We start from the raw sequence: 20,617 nt of genomic DNA, 5'->3' as shown, positions 1-20,617 counted from the left end.
GGCTAAATTACAAACAACAGTATGCCAATCGTAAATGTTGACCAACACTAATTTAGCAATCATGAAACGGAATCATTTTGAATAATATTGTCTAATTTCCTTTCATATCCAACGTTAAAACAGGTGTACAATCTGCGGCGCTCGGCGGCTTTCGGAGAGAGAAGTGAAAAAGCTTACGGCACCTGGGATTCCCAGGCGGTCTTCCATCCAGGTACTAACCAGGCCCTGCTCTGCTTAGCTTCCGAGATCAGACGAGATCGGGCGGAACCAGAGAGGTATGGCCGTAAGCTGCTTTTTATCTTTTTCCTAATCCTTTATAATGCGTCAATGAATTATGACACGCCTGCCGTTGGCATCTTTGTGTGGGTTAAATAAGGGTATGCAAAGAAGGCTGTGACATCCCATGCCGAAAATTGGATGGACTAGAGAAGACCCGCCCAGGAGTCCCAGCCAATCGGTGAATGGCCATTGCAGTCCCCGCCACCTCAAATGGCCTGACGATGGTATGGACGTAAGCCACCTTTCATCTTCTTCCTATTGCATCTCTTCTACAATGTGAATTTTTTTTTACAATTGTGTAGGTGTACAATCTACGGCGCTGGGCGGCTTTCAGAGAGAGAAGTTAAAAAGCTTACGGCACCTGGGATTCCCAGGCGGTCTTCCATCCAGGTACTAACCAGGCCCTGCTCTGCTTAGCTTCCGAGATCAGACCAGATCGGGCGGAACCAGAGAGGTATGGCCGTAAGCTGCTTTTCATCTTTTTCCTAATCCTTTAAAACGTGTCAAAGATAATCAGAAGTTTCTTTTTCTAAAATTGAAGCAGTTCTTAGCATTGGCAAGAGAGGTTCCTAAAGCCTGAAGGTAACTTTACTTTTCTTCACTGGCAATTCTAACATGTTGGGTTAGCACCTGTATTTCAACGGCTAAATTACAAACAACAGTATGCCAATCGTAAATGTTGACCAACACTAATTTAGCAATCATGAAACGGAATCATTTTGGATAATATTGTCTAATTTCCTTTCATATCCAACGTTAAAACAGGTGTACAATCTGCGGCGCTCGGCGGCTTTCGGAGAGAGAAGTGAAAAAGCTTACGGCACCTGGGATTCCCAGGCGGTCTTCCATCCAGGTACTAACCAGGCCCTGCTCTGCTTAGCTTCCGAGATCAGACCAGATCGGGCGGAACCAGAGAGGTATGGCCGTAAGCTGCTTTTTATCTTTTTCCTAATCCTTTATAATGCGTCAATGAATTATGACACGCCTGCCGTTGGCATCTTTGTGTGGGTTAAATAAGGGTATGCAAAGAAGGCTGTGACATCCCATGCCGAAAATTGGATGGACTAGAGAAGACCCGCCCAGGAGTCCCAGCCAATCGGTGAATGGCCATTGCAGTCCCCGCAACCTCAAATGGCCTGACGATGGTATGGACGTAAGCCACCTTTCATCTTCTTCCTATTGCATCTCTTCTACAATGTGAATTTTTTTTTACAATTGTGTAGGTGTACAATCTACGGCGCTGGGCGGCTTTCAGAGAGAGAAGTGAAAAAGCTTACGGCACCTGGGATTCCCAGGCGGTCTTCCATCCAGGTACTAACCAGGCCCTGCTCTGCTTAGCTTCCGAGATCAGACGAGATCGGGCGGAACGAGAGAGGTATGGACGTAAGCTGCTTTTCATCTTTTTCCTAATCCTTTAAAACGTGTCAAAGATAATCAGAAGTTTCTTTTTCTAAAATTGAAGCAGTTCTTAGCATTGGCAAGAGAGGTTCCTAAAGCCTGAAGGTAACTTTACTTTTCTTCACTGGCAATTCTAACATGTTGGGTTAGCACCTGTATTTCAACGGCTAAATTACAAACAACAGTATGCCAATCGTAAATGTTGACCAACACTAATTTAGCAATCATGAAACGGAATCATTTTGGATAATATTGTCTAATTTCCTTTCATATCCAACGTTAAAACAGGTGTACAATCTGCGGCGCTCGGCGGCTTTCGGAGAGAGAAGTGAAAAAGCTTACGGCACCTGGGATTCCCAGGCGGTCTTCCATCCAGGTACTAACCAGGCCCTGCTCTGCTTAGCTTCCGAGATCAGACGAGATCGGGCGGAACCAGAGAGGTATGGCCGTAAGCTGCTTTTTATCTTTTTCCTAATCCTTTATAATGCGTCAATGAATTATGACACGCCTGCCGTTGGCATCTTTGTGTGGGTTAAATAAGGGTATGCAAAGAAGGCTGTGACATCCCATGCCGAAAATTGGATGGACTAGAGAAGACCCGCCCAGGAGTCCCAGCCAATCGGTGAATGGCCATTGCAGTCCCCGCCACCTCAAATGGCCTGACGATGGTATGGACGTAAGCCACCTTTCATCTTCTTCCTATTGCATCTCTTCTACAATGTGAATTTTTTTTTACAATTGTGTAGGTGTACAATCTACGGCGCTGGGCGGCTTTCAGAGAGAGAAGTGAAAAAGCTTACGGCACCTGGGATTCCCAGGCGGTCTTCCATCCAGGTACTAACCAGGCCCTGCTCTGCTTAGCTTCCGAGATCAGACGAGATCGGGCGGAACCAGAGAGGTATGGACGTAAGCTGCTTTTCATCTTTTTCCTAATCCTTTAAAACGTGTCAAAGATAATCAGAAGTTTCTTTTTCTAAAATTGAAGCAGTTCTTAGCATTGGCAAGAGAGGTTCCTAAAGCCTGAAGGTAACTTTACTTTTCTTCACTGGCAATTCTAACATGTTGGGTTAGCACCTGTATTTCAACGGCTAAATTACAAACAACAGTATGCCAATGGTAAATGTTGACCAACACTAATTTAGCAATCATGAAACGGAATCATTTTGGATAATATTGTCTAATTTCCTTTCATATCCAACGTTAAAACAGGTGTACAATCTGCGGCGCTCGGCGGCTTTCGGAGAGAGAAGTGAAAAAGCTTACGGCACCTGGGATTCCCAGGCGGTCTTCCATCCAGGTACTAACCAGGCCCTGCTCTGCTTAGCTTCCGAGATCAGACGAGATCGGGCGGAACCAGAGAGGTATGGCCGTAAGCTGCTTTTTATCTTTTTCCTAATCCTTTATAATGCGTCAATGAATTATGACACGCCTGCCGTTGGCATCTTTGTGTGGGTTAAATAAGGGTATGCAAAGAAGGCTGTGACATCCCATGCCGAAAATTGGATGGACTAGAGAAGACCCGCCCAGGAGTCCCAGCCAATCGGTGAATGGCCATTGCAGTCCCCGCCACCTCAAATGGCCTGACGATGGTATGGACGTAAGCCACCTTTCATCTTCTTCCTATTGCATCTCTTCTACAATGTGAATTTTTTTTTACAATTGTGTAGGTGTACAATCTACGGCGCTGGGCGGCTTTCAGAGAGAGAAGTTAAAAAGCTTACGGCACCTGGGATTCCCAGGCGGTCTTCCATCCAGGTACTAACCAGGCCCTGCTCTGCTTAGCTTCCGAGATCAGACCAGATCGGGCGGAACCAGAGAGGTATGGCCGTAAGCTGCTTTTCATCTTTTTCCTAATCCTTTAAAACGTGTCAAAGATAATCAGAAGTTTCTTTTTCTAAAATTGAAGCAGTTCTTAGCATTGGCAAGAGAGGTTCCTAAAGCCTGAAGGTAACTTTACTTTTCTTCACTGGCAATTCTAACATGTTGGGTTAGCACCTGTATTTCAACGGCTAAATTACAAACAACAGTATGCCAATCGTAAATGTTGACCAACACTAATTTAGCAATCATGAAACGGAATCATTTTGGATAATATTGTCTAATTTCCTTTCATATCCAACGTTAAAACAGGTGTACAATCTGCGGCGCTCGGCGGCTTTCGGAGAGAGAAGTGAAAAAGCTTACGGCACCTGGGATTCCCAGGCGGTCTTCCATCCAGGTACTAACCAGGCCCTGCTCTGCTTAGCTTCCGAGATCAGACCAGATCGGGCGGAACCAGAGAGGTATGGCCGTAAGCTGCTTTTTATCTTTTTCCTAATCCTTTATAATGCGTCAATGAATTATGACACGCCTGCCGTTGGCATCTTTGTGTGGGTTAAATAAGGGTATGCAAAGAAGGCTGTGACATCCCATGCCGAAAATTGGATGGACTAGAGAAGACCCGCCCAGGAGTCCCAGCCAATCGGTGAATGGCCATTGCAGTCCCCGCAACCTCAAATGGCCTGACGATGGTATGGACGTAAGCCACCTTTCATCTTCTTCCTATTGCATCTCTTCTACAATGTGAATTTTTTTTTACAATTGTGTAGGTGTACAATCTACGGCGCTGGGCGGCTTTCAGAGAGAGAAGTGAAAAAGCTTACGGCACCTGGGATTCCCAGGCGGTCTTCCATCCAGGTACTAACCAGGCCCTGCTCTGCTTAGCTTCCGAGATCAGACGAGATCGGGCGGAACCAGAGAGGTATGGACGTAAGCTGCTTTTCATCTTTTTCCTAATCCTTTAAAACGTGTCAAAGATAATCAGAAGTTTCTTTTTCTAAAATTGAAGCAGTTCTTAGCATTGGCAAGAGAGGTTCCTAAAGCCTGAAGGTAACTTTACTTTTCTTCACTGGCAATTCTAACATGTTGGGTTAGCACCTGTATTTCAACGGCTAAATTACAAACAACAGTATGCCAATCGTAAATGTTGACCAACACTAATTTAGCAATCATGAAACGGAATCATTTTGGATAATATTGTCTAATTTCCTTTCATATCCAACGTTAAAACAGGTGTACAATCTGCGGCGCTCGGCGGCTTTCGGAGAGAGAAGTGAAAAAGCTTACGGCACCTGGGATTCCCAGGCGGTCTTCCATCCAGGTACTAACCAGGCCCTGCTCTGCTTAGCTTCCGAGATCAGACGAGATCGGGCGGAACCAGAGAGGTATGGCCGTAAGCTGCTTTTTATCTTTTTCCTAATCCTTTATAATGCGTCAATGAATTATGACACGCCTGCCGTTGGCATCTTTGTGTGGGTTAAATAAGGGTATGCAAAGAAGGCTGTGACATCCCATGCCGAAAATTGGATGGACTAGAGAAGACCCGCCCAGGAGTCCCAGCCAATCGGTGAATGGCCATTGCAGTCCCCGCCACCTCAAATGGCCTGACGATGGTATGGACGTAAGCCACCTTTCATCTTCTTCCTATTGCATCTCTTCTACAATGTGAATTTTTTTTTACAATTGTGTAGGTGTACAATCTACGGCGCTGGGCGGCTTTCAGAGAGAGAAGTGAAAAAGCTTACGGCACCTGGGATTCCCAGGCGGTCTTCCATCCAGGTACTAACCAGGCCCTGCTCTGCTTAGCTTCCGAGATCAGACGAGATCGGGCGGAACCAGAGAGGTATGGACGTAAGCTGCTTTTCATCTTTTTCCTAATCCTTTAAAACGTGTCAAAGATAATCAGAAGTTTCTTTTTCTAAAATTGAAGCAGTTCTTAGCATTGGCAAGAGAGGTTCCTAAAGCCTGAAGGTAACTTTACTTTTCTTCACTGGCAATTCTAACATGTTGGGTTAGCACCTGTATTTCAACGGCTAAATTACAAACAACAGTATGCCAATGGTAAATGTTGACCAACACTAATTTAGCAATCATGAAACGGAATCATTTTGGATAATATTGTCTAATTTCCTTTCATATCCAACGTTAAAACAGGTGTACAATCTGCGGCGCTCGGCGGCTTTCGGAGAGAGAAGTGAAAAAGCTTACGGCACCTGGGATTCCCAGGCGGTCTTCCATCCAGGTACTAACCAGGCCCTGCTCTGCTTAGCTTCCGAGATCAGACGAGATCGGGCGGAACCAGAGAGGTATGGCCGTAAGCTGCTTTTTATCTTTTTCCTAATCCTTTATAATGCGTCAATGAATTATGACACGCCTGCCGTTGGCATCTTTGTGTGGGTTAAATAAGGGTATGCAAAGAAGGCTGTGACATCCCATGCCGAAAATTGGATGGACTAGAGAAGACCCGCCCAGGAGTCCCAGCCAATCGGTGAATGGCCATTGCAGTCCCCGCCACCTCAAATGGCCTGACGATGGTATGGACGTAAGCCACCTTTCATCTTCTTCCTATTGCATCTCTTCTACAATGTGATTTTTTTTTTACAATTGTGTAGGTGTACAATCTACGGCGCTGGGCGGCTTTCAGAGAGAGAAGTTAAAAAGCTTACGGCACCTGGGATTCCCAGGCGGTCTTCCATCCAGGTACTAACCAGGCCCTGCTCTGCTTAGCTTCCGAGATCAGACCAGATCGGGCGGAACCAGAGAGGTATGGCCGTAAGCTGCTTTTCATCTTTTTCCTAATCCTTTAAAACGTGTCAAAGATAATCAGAAGTTTCTTTTTCTAAAATTGAAGCAGTTCTTAGCATTGGCAAGAGAGGTTCCTGAAGCCTGAAGGTAACTTTACTTTTCTTCACTGGCAATTCTAACATGTTGGGTTAGCACCTGTATTTCAACGGCTAAATTACAAACAACAGTATGCCAATCGTAAATGTTGACCAACACTAATTTAGCAATCATGAAACGGAATCATTTTGGATAATATTGTCTAATTTCCTTTCATATCCAACGTTAAAACAGGTGTACAATCTGCGGCGCTCGGCGGCTTTCGGAGAGAGAAGTGAAAAAGCTTACGGCACCTGGGATTCCCAGGCGGTCTTCCATCCAGGTACTAACCAGGCCCTGCTCTGCTTAGCTTCCGAGATCAGACGAGATCAGGCGGAACCAGAGAGGTATGGCCGTAAGCTGCTTTTTATCTTTTTCCTAATCCTTTATAATGCGTCAATGAATTATGACACGCCTGCCGTTGGCATCTTTGTGTGGGTTAAATAAGGGTATGCAAAGAAGGCTGTGACATCCCATGCCGAAAATTGGATGGACTAGAGAAGACCCGCCCAGGAGTCCCAGCCAATCGGTGAATGGCCATTGCAGTCCCCGCCACCTCAAATGGCCTGACGATGGTATGGACGTAAGCCACCTTTCATCTTCTTCCTATTGCATCTCTTCTACAATGTGAATTTTTTTTTACAATTGTGTAGGTGTACAATCTACGGCGCTGGGCGGCTTTCAGAGAGAGAAGTGAAAAAGCTTACGGCACCTGGGATTCCCAGGCGGTCTTCCATCCAGGTACTAACCAGGCCCTGCTCTGCTTAGCTTCCGAGATCAGACGAGATCGGGCGGAACCAGAGAGGTATGGACGTAAGCTGCTTTTCATCTTTTTCCTAATCCTTTAAAACGTGTCAAAGATAATCAGAAGTTTCTTTTTCTAAAATTGAAGCAGTTCTTAGCATTGGCAAGAGAGGTTCCTAAAGCCTGAAGGTAACTTTACTTTTCTTCACTGGCAATTCTAACATGTTGGGTTAGCACCTGTATTTCAACGGCTAAATTACAAACAACAGTATGCCAATGGTAAATGTTGACCAACACTAATTTAGCAATCATGAAACGGAATCATTTTGGATAATATTGTCTAATTTCCTTTCATATCCAACGTTAAAACAGGTGTACAATCTGCGGCGCTCGGCGGCTTTCGGAGAGAGAAGTGAAAAAGCTTACGGCACCTGGGATTCCCAGGCGGTCTTCCATCCAGGTACTAACCAGGCCCTGCTCTGCTTAGCTTCCGAGATCAGACGAGATCGGGCGGAACCAGAGAGGTATGGCCGTAAGCTGCTTTTTATCTTTTTCCTAATCCTTTATAATGCGTCAATGAATTATGACACGCCTGCCGTTGGCATCTTTGTGTGGGTTAAATAAGGGTATGCAAAGAAGGCTGTGACATCCCATGCCGAAAATTGGATGGACTAGAGAAGACCCGCCCAGGAGTCCCAGCCAATCGGTGAATGGCCATTGCAGTCCCCGCCACCTCAAATGGCCTGACGATGGTATGGACGTAAGCCACCTTTCATCTTCTTCCTATTGCATCTCTTCTACAATGTGATTTTTTTTTTACAATTGTGTAGGTGTACAATCTACGGCGCTGGGCGGCTTTCAGAGAGAGAAGTTAAAAAGCTTACGGCACCTGGGATTCCCAGGCGGTCTTCCATCCAGGTACTAACCAGGCCCTGCTCTGCTTAGCTTCCGAGATCAGACCAGATCGGGCGGAACCAGAGAGGTATGGCCGTAAGCTGCTTTTCATCTTTTTCCTAATCCTTTAAAACGTGTCAAAGATAATCAGAAGTTTCTTTTTCTAAAATTGAAGCAGTTCTTAGCATTGGCAAGAGAGGTTCCTGAAGCCTGAAGGTAACTTTACTTTTCTTCACTGGCAATTCTAACATGTTGGGTTAGCACCTGTATTTCAACGGCTAAATTACAAACAACAGTATGCCAATCGTAAATGTTGACCAACACTAATTTAGCAATCATGAAACGGAATCATTTTGGATAATATTGTCTAATTTCCTTTCATATCCAACGTTAAAACAGGTGTACAATCTGCGGCGCTCGGCGGCTTTCGGAGAGAGAAGTGAAAAAGCTTACGGCACCTGGGATTCCCAGGCGGTCTTCCATCCAGGTACTAACCAGGCCCTGCTCTGCTTAGCTTCCGAGATCAGACGAGATCAGGCGGAACCAGAGAGGTATGGCCGTAAGCTGCTTTTTATCTTTTTCCTAATCCTTTATAATGCGTCAATGAATTATGACACGCCTGCCGTTGGCATCTTTGTGTGGGTTAAATAAGGGTATGCAAAGAAGGCTGTGACATCCCATGCCGAAAATTGGATGGACTAGAGAAGACCCGCCCAGGAGTCCCAGCCAATCGGTGAATGGCCATTGCAGTCCCCGCCACCTCAAATGGCCTGACGATGGTATGGACGTAAGCCACCTTTCATCTTCTTCCTATTGCATCTCTTCTACAATGTGAATTTTTTTTTACAATTGTGTAGGTGTACAATCTACGGCGCTGGGCGGCTTTCAGAGAGAGAAGTGAAAAAGCTTACGGCACCTGGGATTCCCAGGCGGTCTTCCATCCAGGTACTAACCAGGCCCTGCTCTGCTTAGCTTCCGAGATCAGACGAGATCGGGCGGAACCAGAGAGGTATGGACGTAAGCTGCTTTTCATCTTTTTCCTAATCCTTTAAAACGTGTCAAAGATAATCAGAAGTTTCTTTTTCTAAAATTGAAGCAGTTCTTAGCATTGGCAAGAGAGGTTCCTAAAGCCTGAAGGTAACTTTACTTTTCTTCACTGGCAATTCTAACATGTTGGGTTAGCACCTGTATTTCAACGGCTAAATTACAAACAACAGTATGCCAATGGTAAATGTTGACCAACACTAATTTAGCAATCATGAAACGGAATCATTTTGGATAATATTGTCTAATTTCCTTTCATATCCAACGTTAAAACAGGTGTACAATCTGCGGCGCTCGGCGGCTTTCGGAGAGAGAAGTGAAAAAGCTTACGGCACCTGGGATTCCCAGGCGGTCTTCCATCCAGGTACTAACCAGGCCCTGCTCTGCTTAGCTTCCGAGATCAGACGAGATCGGGCGGAACCAGAGAGGTATGGCCGTAAGCTGCTTTTTATCTTTTTCCTAATCCTTTATAATGCGTCAATGAATTATGACACGCCTGCCGTTGGCATCTTTGTGTGGGTTAAATAAGGGTATGCAAAGAAGGCTGTGACATCCCATGCCGAAAATTGGATGGACTAGAGAAGACCCGCCCAGGAGTCCCAGCCAATCGGTGAATGGCCATTGCAGTCCCCGCCACCTCAAATGGCCTGACGATGGTATGGACGTAAGCCACCTTTCATCTTCTTCCTATTGCATCTCTTCTACAATGTGAATTTTTTTTTACAATTGTGTAGGTGTACAATCTACGGCGCTGGGCGGCTTTCAGAGAGAGAAGTGAAAAAGCTTACGGCACCTGGGATTCCCAGGCGGTCTTCCATCCAGGTACTAACCAGGCCCTGCTCTGCTTAGCTTCCGAGATCAGACGAGATCGGGCGGAACCAGAGAGGTATGGACGTAAGCTGCTTTTCATCTTTTTCCTAATCCTTTAAAACGTGTCAAAGATAATCAGAAGTTTCTTTTTCTAAAATTGAAGCAGTTCTTAGCATTGGCAAGAGAGGTTCCTAAAGCCTGAAGGTAACTTTACTTTTCTTCACTGGCAATTCTAACATGTTGGGTTAGCACCTGTATTTCAACGGCTAAATTACAAACAACAGTATGCCAATGGTAAATGTTGACCAACACTAATTTAGCAATCATGAAACGGAATCATTTTGGATAATATTGTCTAATTTCCTTTCATATCCAACGTTAAAACAGGTGTACAATCTGCGGCGCTCGGCGGCTTTCGGAGAGAGAAGTGAAAAAGCTTACGGCACCTGGGATTCCCAGGCGGTCTTCCATCCAGGTACTAACCAGGCCCTGCTCTGCTTAGCTTCCGAGATCAGACGAGATCGGGCGGAACCAGAGAGGTATGGCCGTAAGCTGCTTTTTATCTTTTTCCTAATCCTTTATAATGCGTCAATGAATTATGACACGCCTGCCGTTGGCATCTTTGTGTGGGTTAAATAAGGGTATGCAAAGAAGGCTGTGACATCCCATGCCGAAAATTGGATGGACTAGAGAAGACCCGCCCAGGAGTCCCAGCCAATCGGTGAATGGCCATTGCAGTCCCCGCCACCTCAAATGGCCTGACGATGGTATGGACGTAAGCCACCTTTCATCTTCTTCCTATTGCATCTCTTCTACAATGTGATTTTTTTTTTACAATTGTGTAGGTGTACAATCTACGGCGCTGGGCGGCTTTCAGAGAGAGAAGTTAAAAAGCTTACGGCACCTGGGATTCCCAGGCGGTCTTCCATCCAGGTACTAACCAGGCCCTGCTCTGCTTAGCTTCCGAGATCAGACCAGATCGGGCGGAACCAGAGAGGTATGGCCGTAAGCTGCTTTTCATCTTTTTCCTAATCCTTTAAAACGTGTCAAAGATAATCAGAAGTTTCTTTTTCTAAAATTGAAGCAGTTGTTAGCATTGGCAAGAGAGGTTCCTAAAGCCTGAAGGTAACTTTACTTTTCTTCACTGGCAATTCTAACATGTTGGGTTAGCACCTGTATTTCAACGGCTAAATTACAAACAACAGTATGCCAATCGTAAATGTTGACCAACACTAATTTAGCAATCATGAAACGGAATCATTTTGGATAATATTGTCTAATTTCCTTTCATATCCAACGTTAAAACAGGTGTACAATCTGCAGCGCTCGGCGGCTTTCGGAGAGAGAAGTGAAAAAGCTTACGGCACCTGGGATTCCCAGGCGGTCTTCCATCCAGGTACTAACCAGGCCCTGCTCTGCTTAGCTTCCGAGATCAGACCAGATCGGGCGGAACCAGAGAGGTATGGCCGTAAGCTGCTTTTTATCTTTTTCCTAATCCTTTATAATGCGTCAATGAATTATGACACGCCTGCCGTTGGCATCTTTGTGTGGGTTAAATAAGGGTATGCAAAGAAGGCTGTGACATCCCATGCCGAAAATTGGATGGACTAGAGAAGACCCGCCCAGGAGTCCCAGCCAATCGGTGAATGGCCATTGCAGTCCCCGCCACCTCAAATGGCCTGACGATGGTATGGACGTAAGCCACCTTTCATCTTCTTCCTATTGCATCTCTTCTACAATGTGAATTTTTTTTTACAATTGTGTAGGTGTACAATCTACGGCGCTGGGCGGCTTTCAGAGAGAGAAGTGAAAAAGCTTACGGCACCTGGGATTCCCAGGCGGTCTTCCATCCAGGTACTAACCAGGCCCTGCTCTGCTTAGCTTCCGAGATCAGACGAGATCGGGCGGAACCAGAGAGGTATGGACGTAAGCTGCTTTTCATCTTTTTCCTAATCCTTTAAAACGTGTCAAAGATAATCAGAAGTTTCTTTTTCTAAAATTGAAGCAGTTCTTAGCATTGGCAAGAGAGGTTCCTAAAGCCTGAAGGTAACTTTACTTTTCTTCACTGGCAATTCTAACATGTTGGGTTAGCACCTGTATTTCAACGGCTAAATTACAAACAACAGTATGCCAATCGTAAATGTTGACCAACACTAATTTAGCAATCATGAAACGGAATCATTTTGGATAATATTGTCTAATTTCCTTTCATATCCAACGTTAAAACAGGTGTACAATCTGCGGCGCTCGGCGGCTTTCGGAGAGAGAAGTGAAAAAGCTTACGGCACCTGGGATTCCCAGGCGGTCTTCCATCCAGGTACTAACCAGGCCCTGCTCTGCTTAGCTTCCGAGATCAGACGAGATCGGGCGGAACCAGAGAGGTATGGCCGTAAGCTGCTTTTTATCTTTTTCCTAATCCTTTATAATGCGTCAATGAATTATGACACGCCTGCCGTTGGCATCTTTGTGTGGGTTAAATAAGGGTATGCAAAGAAGGCTGTGACATCCCATGCCGAAAATTGGATGGACTAGAGAAGACCCGCCCAGGAGTCCCAGCCAATCGGTGAATGGCCATTGCAGTCCCCGCCACCTCAAATGGCCTGACGATGGTATGGACGTAAGCCACCTTTCATCTTCTTCCTATTGCATCTCTTCTACAATGTGAATTTTTTTTTACAATTGTGTAGGTGTACAATCTACGGCGCTGGGCGGCTTTCAGAGAGAGAAGTGAAAAAGCTTACGGCACCTGGGATTCCCAGGCGGTCTTCCATCCAGGTACTAACCAGGCCCTGCTCTGCTTAGCTTCCGAGATCAGACGAGATCGGGCGGAACCAGAGAGGTATGGACGTAAGCTGCTTTTCATCTTTTTCCTAATCCTTTAAAACGTGTCAAAGATAATCAGAAGTTTCTTTTTCTAAAATTGAAGCAGTTCTTAGCATTGGCAAGAGAGGTTCCTAAAGCCTGAAGGTAACTTTACTTTTCTTCACTGGCAATTCTAACATGTTGGGTTAGCACCTGTATTTCAACGGCTAAATTACAAACAACAGTATGCCAATCGTAAATGTTGACCAACACTAATTTAGCAATCATGAAACGGAATCATTTTGGATAATATTGTCTAATTTCCTTTCATATCCAACGTTAAAACAGGTGTACAATCTGCGGCGCTCGGCGGCTTTCGGAGAGAGAAGTGAAAAAGCTTACGGCACCTGGGATTCCCAGGCGGTCTTCCATCCAGGTACTAACCAGGCCCTGCTCTGCTTAGCTTCCGAGATCAGACGAGATCGGGCGGAACCAGAGAGGTATGGCCGTAAGCTGCTTTTTATCTTTTTCCTAATCCTTTATAATGCGTCAATGAATTATGACACGCCTGCCGTTGGCATCTTTGTGTGGGTTAAATAAGGGTATGCAAAGAAGGCTGTGACATCCCATGCCGAAAATTGGATGGACTAGAGAAGACCCGCCCAGGAGTCCCAGCCAATCGGTGAATGGCCATTGCAGTCCCCGCCACCTCAAATGGCCTGACGATGGTATGGACGTAAGCCACCTTTCATCTTCTTCCTATTGCATCTCTTCTACAATGTGAATTTTTTTTTACAATTGTGTAGGTGTACAATCTACGGCGCTGGGCGGCTTTCAGAGAGAGAAGTGAAAAAGCTTACGGCACCTGGGATTCCCAGGCGGTCTTCCATCCAGGTACTAACCAGGCCCTGCTCTGCTTAGCTTCCGAGATCAGACGAGATCGGGCAGAACCAGAGAGGTATGGACGTAAGCTGCTTTTCATCTTTTTCCTAATCCTTTAAAACGTGTCAAAGATAATCAGAAGTTTCTTTTTCTAAAATTGAAGCAGTTCTTAGCATTGGCAAGAGAGGTTCCTAAAGCCTGAAGGTAACTTTACTTTTCTTCACTGGCAATTCTAACATGTTGGGTTAGCACCTGTATTTCAACGGCTAAATTACAAACAACAGTATGCCAATCGTAAATGTTGACCAACACTAATTTAGCAATCATGAAACGGAATCATTTTGGATAATATTGTCTAATTTCCTTTCATATCCAACGTTAAAACAGGTGTACAATCTGCGGCGCTCGGCGGCTTTCGGAGAGAGAAGTGAAAAAGCTTACGGCACCTGGGATTCCCAGGCGGTCTTCCATCCAGGTACTAACCAGGCCCTGCTCTGCTTAGCTTCCGAGATCAGACGAGATCGGGCGGAACCAGAGAGGTATGGCCGTAAGCTGCTTTTTATCTTTTTCCTAATCCTTTATAATGCGTCAATGAATTATGACACGCCTGCCGTTGGCATCTTTGTGTGGGTTAAATAAGGGTATGCAAAGAAGGCTGTGACATCCCATGCCGAAAATTGGATGGACTAGAGAAGACCCGCCCAGGAGTCCCAGCCAATCGGTGAATGGCCATTGCAGTCCCCGCCACCTCAAATGGCCTGACGATGGTATGGACGTAAGCCACCTTTCATCTTCTTCCTATTGCATCTCTTCTACAATGTGAATTTTTTTTTACAATTGTGTAGGTGTACAATCTACGGCGCTGGGCGGCTTTCAGAGAGAGAAGTGAAAAAGCTTACGGCACCTGGGATTCCCAGGCGGTCTTCCATCCAGGTACTAACCAGGCCCTGCTCTGCTTAGCTTCCGAGATCAGACGAGATCGGGCGGAACCAGAGAGGTATGGACGTAAGCTGCTTTTCATCTTTTTCCTAATCCTTTAAAACGTGTCAAAGATAATCAGAAGTTTCTTTTTCTAAAATTGAAGCAGTTCTTAGCATTGGCAAGAGAGGTTCCTAAAGCCTGAAGGTAACTTTACTTTTCTTCACTGGCAATTCTAACATGTTGGGTTAGCACCTGTATTTCAACGGCTAAATTACAAACAACAGTATGCCAATCGTAAATGTTGACCAACACTAATTTAGCAATCATGAAACGGAATCATTTTGGATAATATTGTCTAATTTCCTTTCATATCCAACGTTAAAACAGGTGTACAATCTGCGGCGCTCGGCGGCTTTCGGAGAGAGAAGTGAAAAAGCTTACGGCACCTGGGATTCCCAGGCGGTCTTCCATCCAGGTACTAACCAGGCCCTGCTCTGCTTAGCTTCCGAGATCAGACGAGATCGGGCGGAACCAGAGAGGTATGGCCGTAAGCTGCTTTTTATCTTTTTCCTAATCCTTTATAATGCGTCAATGAATTATGACACGCCTGCCGTTGGCATCTTTGTGTGGGTTAAATAAGGGTATGCAAAGAAGGCTGTGACATCCCATGCCGAAAATTGGATGGACTAGAGAAGACCCGCCCAGGAGTCCCAGCCAATCGGTGAATGGCCATTGCAGTCCCCGCCACCTCAAATGGCCTGACGATGGTATGGACGTAAGCCACCTTTCATCTTCTTCCTATTGCATCTCTTCTACAATGTGAATTTTTTTTTACAATTGTGTAGGTGTACAATCTACGGCGCTGGGCGGCTTTCAGAGAGAGAAGTGAAAAAGCTTACGGCACCTGGGATTCCCAGGCGGTCTTCCATCCAGGTACTAACCAGGCCCTGCTCTGCTTAGCTTCCGAGATCAGACGAGATCGGGCGGAACCAGAGAGGTATGGACGTAAGCTGCTTTTCATCTTTTTCCTAATCCTTTAAAACGTGTCAAAGATAATCAGAAGTTTCTTTTTCTAAAATTGAAGCAGTTCTTAGCATTGGCAAGAGAGGTTCCTAAAGCCTGAAGGTAACTTTACTTTTCTTCACTGGCAATTCTAACATGTTGGGTTAGCACCTGTATTTCAACGGCTAAATTACAAACAACAGTATGCCAATCGTAAATGTTGACCAACACTAATTTAGCAATCATGAAACGGAATCATTTTGGATAATATTGTCTAATTTCCTTTCATATCCAACGTTAAAACAGGTGTACAATCTGCGGCGCTCGGCGGCTTTCGGAGAGAGAAGTGAAAAAGCTTACGGCACCTGGGATTCCCAGGCGGTCTTCCATCCAGGTACTAACCAGGCCCTGCTCTGCTTAGCTTCCGAGATCAGACGAGATCGGGCGGAACCAGAGAGGTATGGCCGTAAGCTGCTTTTTATCTTTTTCCTAATCCTTTATAATGCGTCAATGAATTATGACACGCCTGCCGTTGGCATCTTTGTGTGGGTTAAATAAGGGTATGCAAAGAAGGCTGTGACATCCCATGCCGAAAATTGGATGGACTAGAGAAGACCCGCCCAGGAGTCCCAGCCAATCGGTGAATGGCCATTGCAGTCCCCGCCACCTCAAATGGCCTGACGATGGTATGGACGTAAGCCACCTTTCATCTTCTTCCTATTGCATCTCTTCTACAATGTGAATTTTTTTTTACAATTGTGTAGGTGTACAATCTACGGCGCTGGGCGGCTTTCAGAGAGAGAAGTGAAAAAGCTTACGGCACCTGGGATTCCCAGGCGGTCTTCCATCCAGGTACTAACCAGGCCCTGCTCTGCTTAGCTTCCGAGATCAGACGAGATCGGGCGGAACCAGAGAGGTATGGACGTAAGCTGCTTTTCATCTTTTTCCTAATCCTTTAAAACGTGTCAAAGATAATCAGAAGTTTCTTTTTCTAAAATTGAAGCAGTTCTTAGCATTGGCAAGAGAGGTTCCTAAAGCCTGAAGGTAACTTTACTTTTCTTCACTGGCAATTCTAACATGTTGGGTTAGCACCTGTATTTCAACGGCTAAATTACAAACAACAGTATGCCAATGGTAAATGTTGACCAACACTAATTTAGCAATCATGAAACGGAATCATTTTGGATAATATTGTCTAATTTCCTTTCATATCCAACGTTAAAACAGGTGTACAATCTGCGGCGCTCGGCGGCTTTCGGAGAGAGAAGTGAAAAAGCTTACGGCACCTGGGATTCCCAGGCGGTCTTCCATCCAGGTACTAACCAGGCCCTGCTCTGCTTAGCTTCCGAGATCAGACGAGATCGGGCGGAACCAGAGAGGTATGGCCGTAAGCTGCTTTTTATCTTTTTCCTAATCCTTTATAATGCGTCAATGAATTATGACACGCCTGCCGTTGGCATCTTTGTGTGGGTTAAATAAGGGTATGCAAAGAAGGCTGTGACATCCCATGCCGAAAATTGGATGGACTAGAGAAGACCCGCCCAGGAGTCCCAGCCAATCGGTGAATGGCCATTGCAGTCCCCGCCACCTCAAATGGCCTGACGATGGTATGGACGTAAGCCACCTTTCATCTTCTTCCTATTGCATCTCTTCTACAATGTGAATTTTTTTTTACAATTGTGTAGGTGTACAATCTACGGCGCTGGGCGGCTTTCAGAGAGAGAAGTGAAAAAGCTTACGGCACCTGGGATTCCCAGGCGGTCTTCCATCCAGGTACTAACCAGGCCCTGCTCTGCTTAGCTTCCGAGATCAGACGAGATCGGGCGGAACCAGAGAGGTATGGACGTAAGCTGCTTTTCATCTTTTTCCTAATCCTTTAAAACGTGTCAAAGATAATCAGAAGTTTCTTTTTCTAAAATTGAAGCAGTTGTTAGCATTGGCAAGAGAGGTTCCTAAAGCCTGAAGGTAACTTTACTTTTCTTCACTGGCAATTCTAACATGTTGGGTTAGCACCTGTATTTCAACGGCTAAATTACAAACAACAGTATGCCAATCGTAAATGTTGACCAACACTAATTTAGCAATCATGAAACGGAATCATTTTGGATAATATTGTCTAATTTCCTTTCATATCCAACGTTAAAACAGGTGTACAATCTGCAGCGCTCGGCGGCTTTCGGAGAGAGAAGTGAAAAAGCTTACGGCACCTGGGATTCACAGGCGGTCTTCCATCCAGGTACTAACCAGGCCCTGCTCTGCTTAGCTTCCGAGATCAGACCAGATCGGGCGGAACCAGAGAGGTATGGCCGTAAGCTGCTTTTTATCTTTTTCCTAATCCTTTATAATGCGTCAATGAATTATGACACGCCTGCCGTTGGCATCTTTGTGTGGGTTAAATAAGGGTATGCAAAGAAGGCTGTGACATCCCATGCCGAAAATTGGATGGACTAGAGAAGACCCGCCCAGGAGTCCCAGCCAATCGGTGAATGGCCATTGCAGTCCCCGCCACCTCAAATGGCCTGACGATGGTATGGACGTAAGCCACCTTTCATCTTCTTCCTATTGCATCTCTTCTACAATGTGAATTTTTTTTTACAATTGTGTAGGTGTACAATCTACGGCGCTGGGCGGCTTTCAGAGAGAGAAGTGAAAAAGCTTACCGCACCTGGGATTCCCAGGCGGTCTTCCATCCAGGTACTAACCAGGCCCTGCTCTGCTTAGCTTCCGAGATCAGACGAGATCGGGCGGAACCAGAGAGGTATGGACGTAAGCTGCTTTTCATCTTTTTCCTAATCCTTTAAAACGTGTCAAAGATAATCAGAAGTTTCTTTTTCTAAAATTGAAGCAGTTCTTAGCATTGGCAAGAGAGGTTCCTAAAGCCTGAAGGTAACTTTACTTTTCTTCACTGGCAATTCTAACATGTTGGGTTAGCACCTGTATTTCAACGGCTAAATTACAAACAACAGTATGCCAATCGTAAATGTTGACCAACACTAATTTAGCAATCATGAAACGGAATCATTTTGGATAATATTGTCTAATTTCCTTTCATATCCAACGTTAAAACAGGTGTACAATCTGCGGCGCTCGGCGGCTTTCGGAGAGAGAAGTGAAAAAGCTTACGGCACCTGGGATTCCCAGGCGGTCTTCCATCCAGGTACTAACCAGGCCCTGCTCTGCTTAGCTTCCGAGATCAGACGAGATCGGGCGGAACCAGAGAGGTATGGCCGTAAGCTGCTTTTTATCTTTTTCCTAATCCTTTATAATGCGTCAATGAATTATGACACGCCTGCCGTTGGCATCTTTGTGTGGGTTAAATAAGGGTATGCAAAGAAGGCTGTGACATCCCATGCCGAAAATTGGATGGACTAGAGAAGACCCGCCCAGGAGTCCCAGCCAATCGGTGAATGGCCATTGCAGTCCCCGCCACCTCAAATGGCCTGACGATGGTATGGACGTAAGCCACCTTTCATCTTCTTCCTATTGCATCTCTTCTACAATGTGAATTTTTTTTTACAATTGTGTAGGTGTACAATCTACGGCGCTGGGCGGCTTTCAGAGAGAGAAGTGAAAAAGCTTACGGCACCTGGGATTCCCAGGCGGTCTTCCATCCAGGTACTAACCAGGCCCTGCTCTGCTTAGCTTCCGAGATCAGACGAGATCGGGCGGAACCAGAGAGGTATGGACGTAAGCTGCTTTTCATCTTTTTCCTAATCCTTTAAAACGTGTCAAAGATAATCAGAAGTTTCTTTTTCTAAAATTGAAGCAGTTCTTAGCATTGGCAAGAGAGGTTCCTAAAGCCTGAAGGTAACTTTACTTTTCTTCACTGGCAATTCTAACATGTTGGGTTAGCACCTGTATTTCAACGGCTAAATTACAAACAACAGTATGCCAATGGTAAATGTTGACCAACACTAATTTAGCAATCATGAAACGGAATCATTTTGGATAATATTGTCTAATTTCCTTTCATATCCAACGTTAAAACAGGTGTACAATCTGCGGCGCTCGGCGGCTTTCGGAGAGAGAAGTGAAAAAGCTTACGGCACCTGGGATTCCCAGGCGGTCTTCCATCCAGGTACTAACCAGGCCCTGCTCTGCTTAGCTTCCGAGATCAGACGAGATCGGGCGGAACCAGAGAGGTATGGCCGTAAGCTGCTTTTTATCTTTTTCCTAATCCTTTATAATGCGTCAATGAATTATGACACGCCTGCCGTTGGCATCTTTGTGTGGGTTAAATAAGGGTATGCAAAGAAGGCTGTGACATCCCATGCCGAAAATTGGATGGACTAGAGAAGACCCGCCCAGGAGTCCCAGCCAATCGGTGAATGGCCATTGCAGTCCCCGCCACCTCAAATGGCCTGACGATGGTATGGACGTAAGCCACCTTTCATCTTCTTCCTATTGCATCTCTTCTACAATGTGATTTTTTTTTTACAATTGTGTAGGTGTACAATCTACGGCGCTGGGCGGCTTTCAGAGAGAGAAGTTAAAAAGCTTACTGCACCTGGGATTCCCAGGCGGTCTTCCATCCAGGTACTAACCAGGCCCTGCTCTGCTTAGCTTCCGAGATCAGACCAGATCGGGCGGAACCAGAGAGGTATGGCCGTAAGCTGCTTTTCATCTTTTTCCTAATCCTTTAAAACGTGTCAAAGATAATCAGAAGTTTCTTTTTCTAAAATTGAAGCAGTTCTTAGCATTGGCAAGAGAGGTTCCTGAAGCCTGAAGGTAACTTTACTTTTCTTCACTGGCAATTCTAACATGTTGGGTTAGCACCTGTATTTCAACGGCTAAATTACAAACAACAGTATGCCAATCGTAAATGTTGACCAACACTAATTTAGCAATCATGAAACGGAATCATTTTGGATAATATTGTCTAATTTCCTTTCATATCCAACGTTAAAACAGGTGTACAATCTGCGGCGCTCGGCGGCTTTCGGAGAGAGAAGTGAAAAAGCTTACGGCACCTGGGATTCCCAGGCGGTCTTCCATCCAGGTACTAACCAGGCCCTGCTCTGCTTAGCTTCCGAGATCAGACGAGATCGGGCGGAACCAGAGAGGTATGGCCGTAAGCTGCTTTTTATCTTTTTCCTAATCCTTTATAATGCGTCAATGAATTATGACACGCCTGCCGTTGGCA

At 45.5% G+C, this 20,617-nt stretch overlaps 45 non-coding genes across 45 annotated transcripts; all 45 read right to left on the bottom strand.

The window, feature by feature from the left end:
* Positions 1-170: 170 nt before the first annotated feature.
* Positions 171-289, bottom strand: LOC134121037 (5S ribosomal RNA). Its single transcript, XR_009952580.1, has one exon. It is a non-coding gene; the product is annotated as a 5S ribosomal RNA (ribosomal RNA).
* A 339-nt stretch (positions 290-628) lies between these two features.
* LOC134121905 (5S ribosomal RNA) lies at positions 629-747 on the bottom strand. Its single transcript, XR_009953446.1, has one exon. It is a non-coding gene; the product is annotated as a 5S ribosomal RNA (ribosomal RNA).
* Positions 748-1,091: 344 nt separating this feature from the next.
* LOC134121904 (5S ribosomal RNA) lies at positions 1,092-1,210 on the bottom strand. Its single transcript, XR_009953445.1, has one exon. It is a non-coding gene; the product is annotated as a 5S ribosomal RNA (ribosomal RNA).
* A 339-nt stretch (positions 1,211-1,549) lies between these two features.
* Positions 1,550-1,668, bottom strand: LOC134122296 (5S ribosomal RNA). Its single transcript, XR_009953836.1, has one exon. It is a non-coding gene; the product is annotated as a 5S ribosomal RNA (ribosomal RNA).
* A 344-nt stretch (positions 1,669-2,012) lies between these two features.
* LOC134121036 (5S ribosomal RNA) lies at positions 2,013-2,131 on the bottom strand. The gene has a single exon (XR_009952579.1). It is a non-coding gene; the product is annotated as a 5S ribosomal RNA (ribosomal RNA).
* A 339-nt stretch (positions 2,132-2,470) lies between these two features.
* Positions 2,471-2,589, bottom strand: LOC134121752 (5S ribosomal RNA). The gene has a single exon (XR_009953293.1). It is a non-coding gene; the product is annotated as a 5S ribosomal RNA (ribosomal RNA).
* A 344-nt stretch (positions 2,590-2,933) lies between these two features.
* Positions 2,934-3,052, bottom strand: LOC134121035 (5S ribosomal RNA). The gene has a single exon (XR_009952578.1). It is a non-coding gene; the product is annotated as a 5S ribosomal RNA (ribosomal RNA).
* Positions 3,053-3,391: 339 nt separating this feature from the next.
* LOC134121903 (5S ribosomal RNA) lies at positions 3,392-3,510 on the bottom strand. Its single transcript, XR_009953444.1, has one exon. It is a non-coding gene; the product is annotated as a 5S ribosomal RNA (ribosomal RNA).
* Positions 3,511-3,854: 344 nt separating this feature from the next.
* LOC134121902 (5S ribosomal RNA) lies at positions 3,855-3,973 on the bottom strand. The gene has a single exon (XR_009953443.1). It is a non-coding gene; the product is annotated as a 5S ribosomal RNA (ribosomal RNA).
* Positions 3,974-4,312: 339 nt separating this feature from the next.
* Positions 4,313-4,431, bottom strand: LOC134121750 (5S ribosomal RNA). The gene has a single exon (XR_009953291.1). It is a non-coding gene; the product is annotated as a 5S ribosomal RNA (ribosomal RNA).
* Positions 4,432-4,775: 344 nt separating this feature from the next.
* LOC134121034 (5S ribosomal RNA) lies at positions 4,776-4,894 on the bottom strand. Its single transcript, XR_009952577.1, has one exon. It is a non-coding gene; the product is annotated as a 5S ribosomal RNA (ribosomal RNA).
* Positions 4,895-5,233: 339 nt separating this feature from the next.
* LOC134121749 (5S ribosomal RNA) lies at positions 5,234-5,352 on the bottom strand. Its single transcript, XR_009953290.1, has one exon. It is a non-coding gene; the product is annotated as a 5S ribosomal RNA (ribosomal RNA).
* Positions 5,353-5,696: 344 nt separating this feature from the next.
* Positions 5,697-5,815, bottom strand: LOC134121033 (5S ribosomal RNA). The gene has a single exon (XR_009952576.1). It is a non-coding gene; the product is annotated as a 5S ribosomal RNA (ribosomal RNA).
* Positions 5,816-6,154: 339 nt separating this feature from the next.
* Positions 6,155-6,273, bottom strand: LOC134121900 (5S ribosomal RNA). Its single transcript, XR_009953441.1, has one exon. It is a non-coding gene; the product is annotated as a 5S ribosomal RNA (ribosomal RNA).
* Positions 6,274-6,617: 344 nt separating this feature from the next.
* LOC134121528 (5S ribosomal RNA) lies at positions 6,618-6,736 on the bottom strand. Its single transcript, XR_009953069.1, has one exon. It is a non-coding gene; the product is annotated as a 5S ribosomal RNA (ribosomal RNA).
* A 339-nt stretch (positions 6,737-7,075) lies between these two features.
* On the bottom strand, positions 7,076-7,194 carry LOC134121748 (5S ribosomal RNA). The gene has a single exon (XR_009953289.1). It is a non-coding gene; the product is annotated as a 5S ribosomal RNA (ribosomal RNA).
* Positions 7,195-7,538: 344 nt separating this feature from the next.
* LOC134121031 (5S ribosomal RNA) lies at positions 7,539-7,657 on the bottom strand. Its single transcript, XR_009952574.1, has one exon. It is a non-coding gene; the product is annotated as a 5S ribosomal RNA (ribosomal RNA).
* Positions 7,658-7,996: 339 nt separating this feature from the next.
* Positions 7,997-8,115, bottom strand: LOC134121899 (5S ribosomal RNA). Its single transcript, XR_009953440.1, has one exon. It is a non-coding gene; the product is annotated as a 5S ribosomal RNA (ribosomal RNA).
* Positions 8,116-8,459: 344 nt separating this feature from the next.
* LOC134121527 (5S ribosomal RNA) lies at positions 8,460-8,578 on the bottom strand. The gene has a single exon (XR_009953068.1). It is a non-coding gene; the product is annotated as a 5S ribosomal RNA (ribosomal RNA).
* Positions 8,579-8,917: 339 nt separating this feature from the next.
* LOC134121747 (5S ribosomal RNA) lies at positions 8,918-9,036 on the bottom strand. The gene has a single exon (XR_009953288.1). It is a non-coding gene; the product is annotated as a 5S ribosomal RNA (ribosomal RNA).
* Positions 9,037-9,380: 344 nt separating this feature from the next.
* Positions 9,381-9,499, bottom strand: LOC134121030 (5S ribosomal RNA). Its single transcript, XR_009952573.1, has one exon. It is a non-coding gene; the product is annotated as a 5S ribosomal RNA (ribosomal RNA).
* Positions 9,500-9,838: 339 nt separating this feature from the next.
* On the bottom strand, positions 9,839-9,957 carry LOC134121746 (5S ribosomal RNA). Its single transcript, XR_009953287.1, has one exon. It is a non-coding gene; the product is annotated as a 5S ribosomal RNA (ribosomal RNA).
* Positions 9,958-10,301: 344 nt separating this feature from the next.
* Positions 10,302-10,420, bottom strand: LOC134121029 (5S ribosomal RNA). Its single transcript, XR_009952572.1, has one exon. It is a non-coding gene; the product is annotated as a 5S ribosomal RNA (ribosomal RNA).
* Positions 10,421-10,759: 339 nt separating this feature from the next.
* Positions 10,760-10,878, bottom strand: LOC134121898 (5S ribosomal RNA). The gene has a single exon (XR_009953439.1). It is a non-coding gene; the product is annotated as a 5S ribosomal RNA (ribosomal RNA).
* A 344-nt stretch (positions 10,879-11,222) lies between these two features.
* LOC134121897 (5S ribosomal RNA) lies at positions 11,223-11,341 on the bottom strand. The gene has a single exon (XR_009953438.1). It is a non-coding gene; the product is annotated as a 5S ribosomal RNA (ribosomal RNA).
* A 339-nt stretch (positions 11,342-11,680) lies between these two features.
* Positions 11,681-11,799, bottom strand: LOC134121744 (5S ribosomal RNA). Its single transcript, XR_009953285.1, has one exon. It is a non-coding gene; the product is annotated as a 5S ribosomal RNA (ribosomal RNA).
* A 344-nt stretch (positions 11,800-12,143) lies between these two features.
* Positions 12,144-12,262, bottom strand: LOC134121028 (5S ribosomal RNA). The gene has a single exon (XR_009952571.1). It is a non-coding gene; the product is annotated as a 5S ribosomal RNA (ribosomal RNA).
* A 339-nt stretch (positions 12,263-12,601) lies between these two features.
* Positions 12,602-12,720, bottom strand: LOC134121743 (5S ribosomal RNA). The gene has a single exon (XR_009953284.1). It is a non-coding gene; the product is annotated as a 5S ribosomal RNA (ribosomal RNA).
* A 344-nt stretch (positions 12,721-13,064) lies between these two features.
* Positions 13,065-13,183, bottom strand: LOC134121027 (5S ribosomal RNA). Its single transcript, XR_009952570.1, has one exon. It is a non-coding gene; the product is annotated as a 5S ribosomal RNA (ribosomal RNA).
* A 339-nt stretch (positions 13,184-13,522) lies between these two features.
* LOC134122064 (5S ribosomal RNA) lies at positions 13,523-13,641 on the bottom strand. The gene has a single exon (XR_009953605.1). It is a non-coding gene; the product is annotated as a 5S ribosomal RNA (ribosomal RNA).
* Positions 13,642-13,985: 344 nt separating this feature from the next.
* Positions 13,986-14,104, bottom strand: LOC134121026 (5S ribosomal RNA). The gene has a single exon (XR_009952569.1). It is a non-coding gene; the product is annotated as a 5S ribosomal RNA (ribosomal RNA).
* Positions 14,105-14,443: 339 nt separating this feature from the next.
* LOC134121742 (5S ribosomal RNA) lies at positions 14,444-14,562 on the bottom strand. The gene has a single exon (XR_009953283.1). It is a non-coding gene; the product is annotated as a 5S ribosomal RNA (ribosomal RNA).
* Positions 14,563-14,906: 344 nt separating this feature from the next.
* Positions 14,907-15,025, bottom strand: LOC134121025 (5S ribosomal RNA). Its single transcript, XR_009952568.1, has one exon. It is a non-coding gene; the product is annotated as a 5S ribosomal RNA (ribosomal RNA).
* Positions 15,026-15,364: 339 nt separating this feature from the next.
* LOC134121741 (5S ribosomal RNA) lies at positions 15,365-15,483 on the bottom strand. The gene has a single exon (XR_009953282.1). It is a non-coding gene; the product is annotated as a 5S ribosomal RNA (ribosomal RNA).
* A 344-nt stretch (positions 15,484-15,827) lies between these two features.
* LOC134121024 (5S ribosomal RNA) lies at positions 15,828-15,946 on the bottom strand. The gene has a single exon (XR_009952567.1). It is a non-coding gene; the product is annotated as a 5S ribosomal RNA (ribosomal RNA).
* Positions 15,947-16,285: 339 nt separating this feature from the next.
* On the bottom strand, positions 16,286-16,404 carry LOC134121740 (5S ribosomal RNA). The gene has a single exon (XR_009953281.1). It is a non-coding gene; the product is annotated as a 5S ribosomal RNA (ribosomal RNA).
* A 344-nt stretch (positions 16,405-16,748) lies between these two features.
* LOC134121023 (5S ribosomal RNA) lies at positions 16,749-16,867 on the bottom strand. The gene has a single exon (XR_009952566.1). It is a non-coding gene; the product is annotated as a 5S ribosomal RNA (ribosomal RNA).
* A 339-nt stretch (positions 16,868-17,206) lies between these two features.
* LOC134121739 (5S ribosomal RNA) lies at positions 17,207-17,325 on the bottom strand. The gene has a single exon (XR_009953280.1). It is a non-coding gene; the product is annotated as a 5S ribosomal RNA (ribosomal RNA).
* Positions 17,326-17,669: 344 nt separating this feature from the next.
* On the bottom strand, positions 17,670-17,788 carry LOC134122295 (5S ribosomal RNA). The gene has a single exon (XR_009953835.1). It is a non-coding gene; the product is annotated as a 5S ribosomal RNA (ribosomal RNA).
* Positions 17,789-18,127: 339 nt separating this feature from the next.
* On the bottom strand, positions 18,128-18,246 carry LOC134122341 (5S ribosomal RNA). The gene has a single exon (XR_009953881.1). It is a non-coding gene; the product is annotated as a 5S ribosomal RNA (ribosomal RNA).
* A 344-nt stretch (positions 18,247-18,590) lies between these two features.
* LOC134121022 (5S ribosomal RNA) lies at positions 18,591-18,709 on the bottom strand. Its single transcript, XR_009952565.1, has one exon. It is a non-coding gene; the product is annotated as a 5S ribosomal RNA (ribosomal RNA).
* Positions 18,710-19,048: 339 nt separating this feature from the next.
* Positions 19,049-19,167, bottom strand: LOC134121738 (5S ribosomal RNA). The gene has a single exon (XR_009953279.1). It is a non-coding gene; the product is annotated as a 5S ribosomal RNA (ribosomal RNA).
* Positions 19,168-19,511: 344 nt separating this feature from the next.
* LOC134121020 (5S ribosomal RNA) lies at positions 19,512-19,630 on the bottom strand. Its single transcript, XR_009952563.1, has one exon. It is a non-coding gene; the product is annotated as a 5S ribosomal RNA (ribosomal RNA).
* Positions 19,631-19,969: 339 nt separating this feature from the next.
* LOC134122357 (5S ribosomal RNA) lies at positions 19,970-20,088 on the bottom strand. The gene has a single exon (XR_009953897.1). It is a non-coding gene; the product is annotated as a 5S ribosomal RNA (ribosomal RNA).
* A 344-nt stretch (positions 20,089-20,432) lies between these two features.
* LOC134121019 (5S ribosomal RNA) lies at positions 20,433-20,551 on the bottom strand. The gene has a single exon (XR_009952562.1). It is a non-coding gene; the product is annotated as a 5S ribosomal RNA (ribosomal RNA).
* Between the last annotated feature and the right edge of the window lie 66 nt (positions 20,552-20,617).

The sequence above is a fragment of the Pungitius pungitius genome, unplaced genomic scaffold, assembly GCF_949316345.1.
Source record: "Pungitius pungitius unplaced genomic scaffold, fPunPun2.1 scaffold_28, whole genome shotgun sequence".
NCBI lineage: Eukaryota > Metazoa > Chordata > Actinopteri > Perciformes > Gasterosteidae > Pungitius > Pungitius pungitius.
This window is presented reverse-complemented; position numbering and strand designations above follow the sequence as displayed.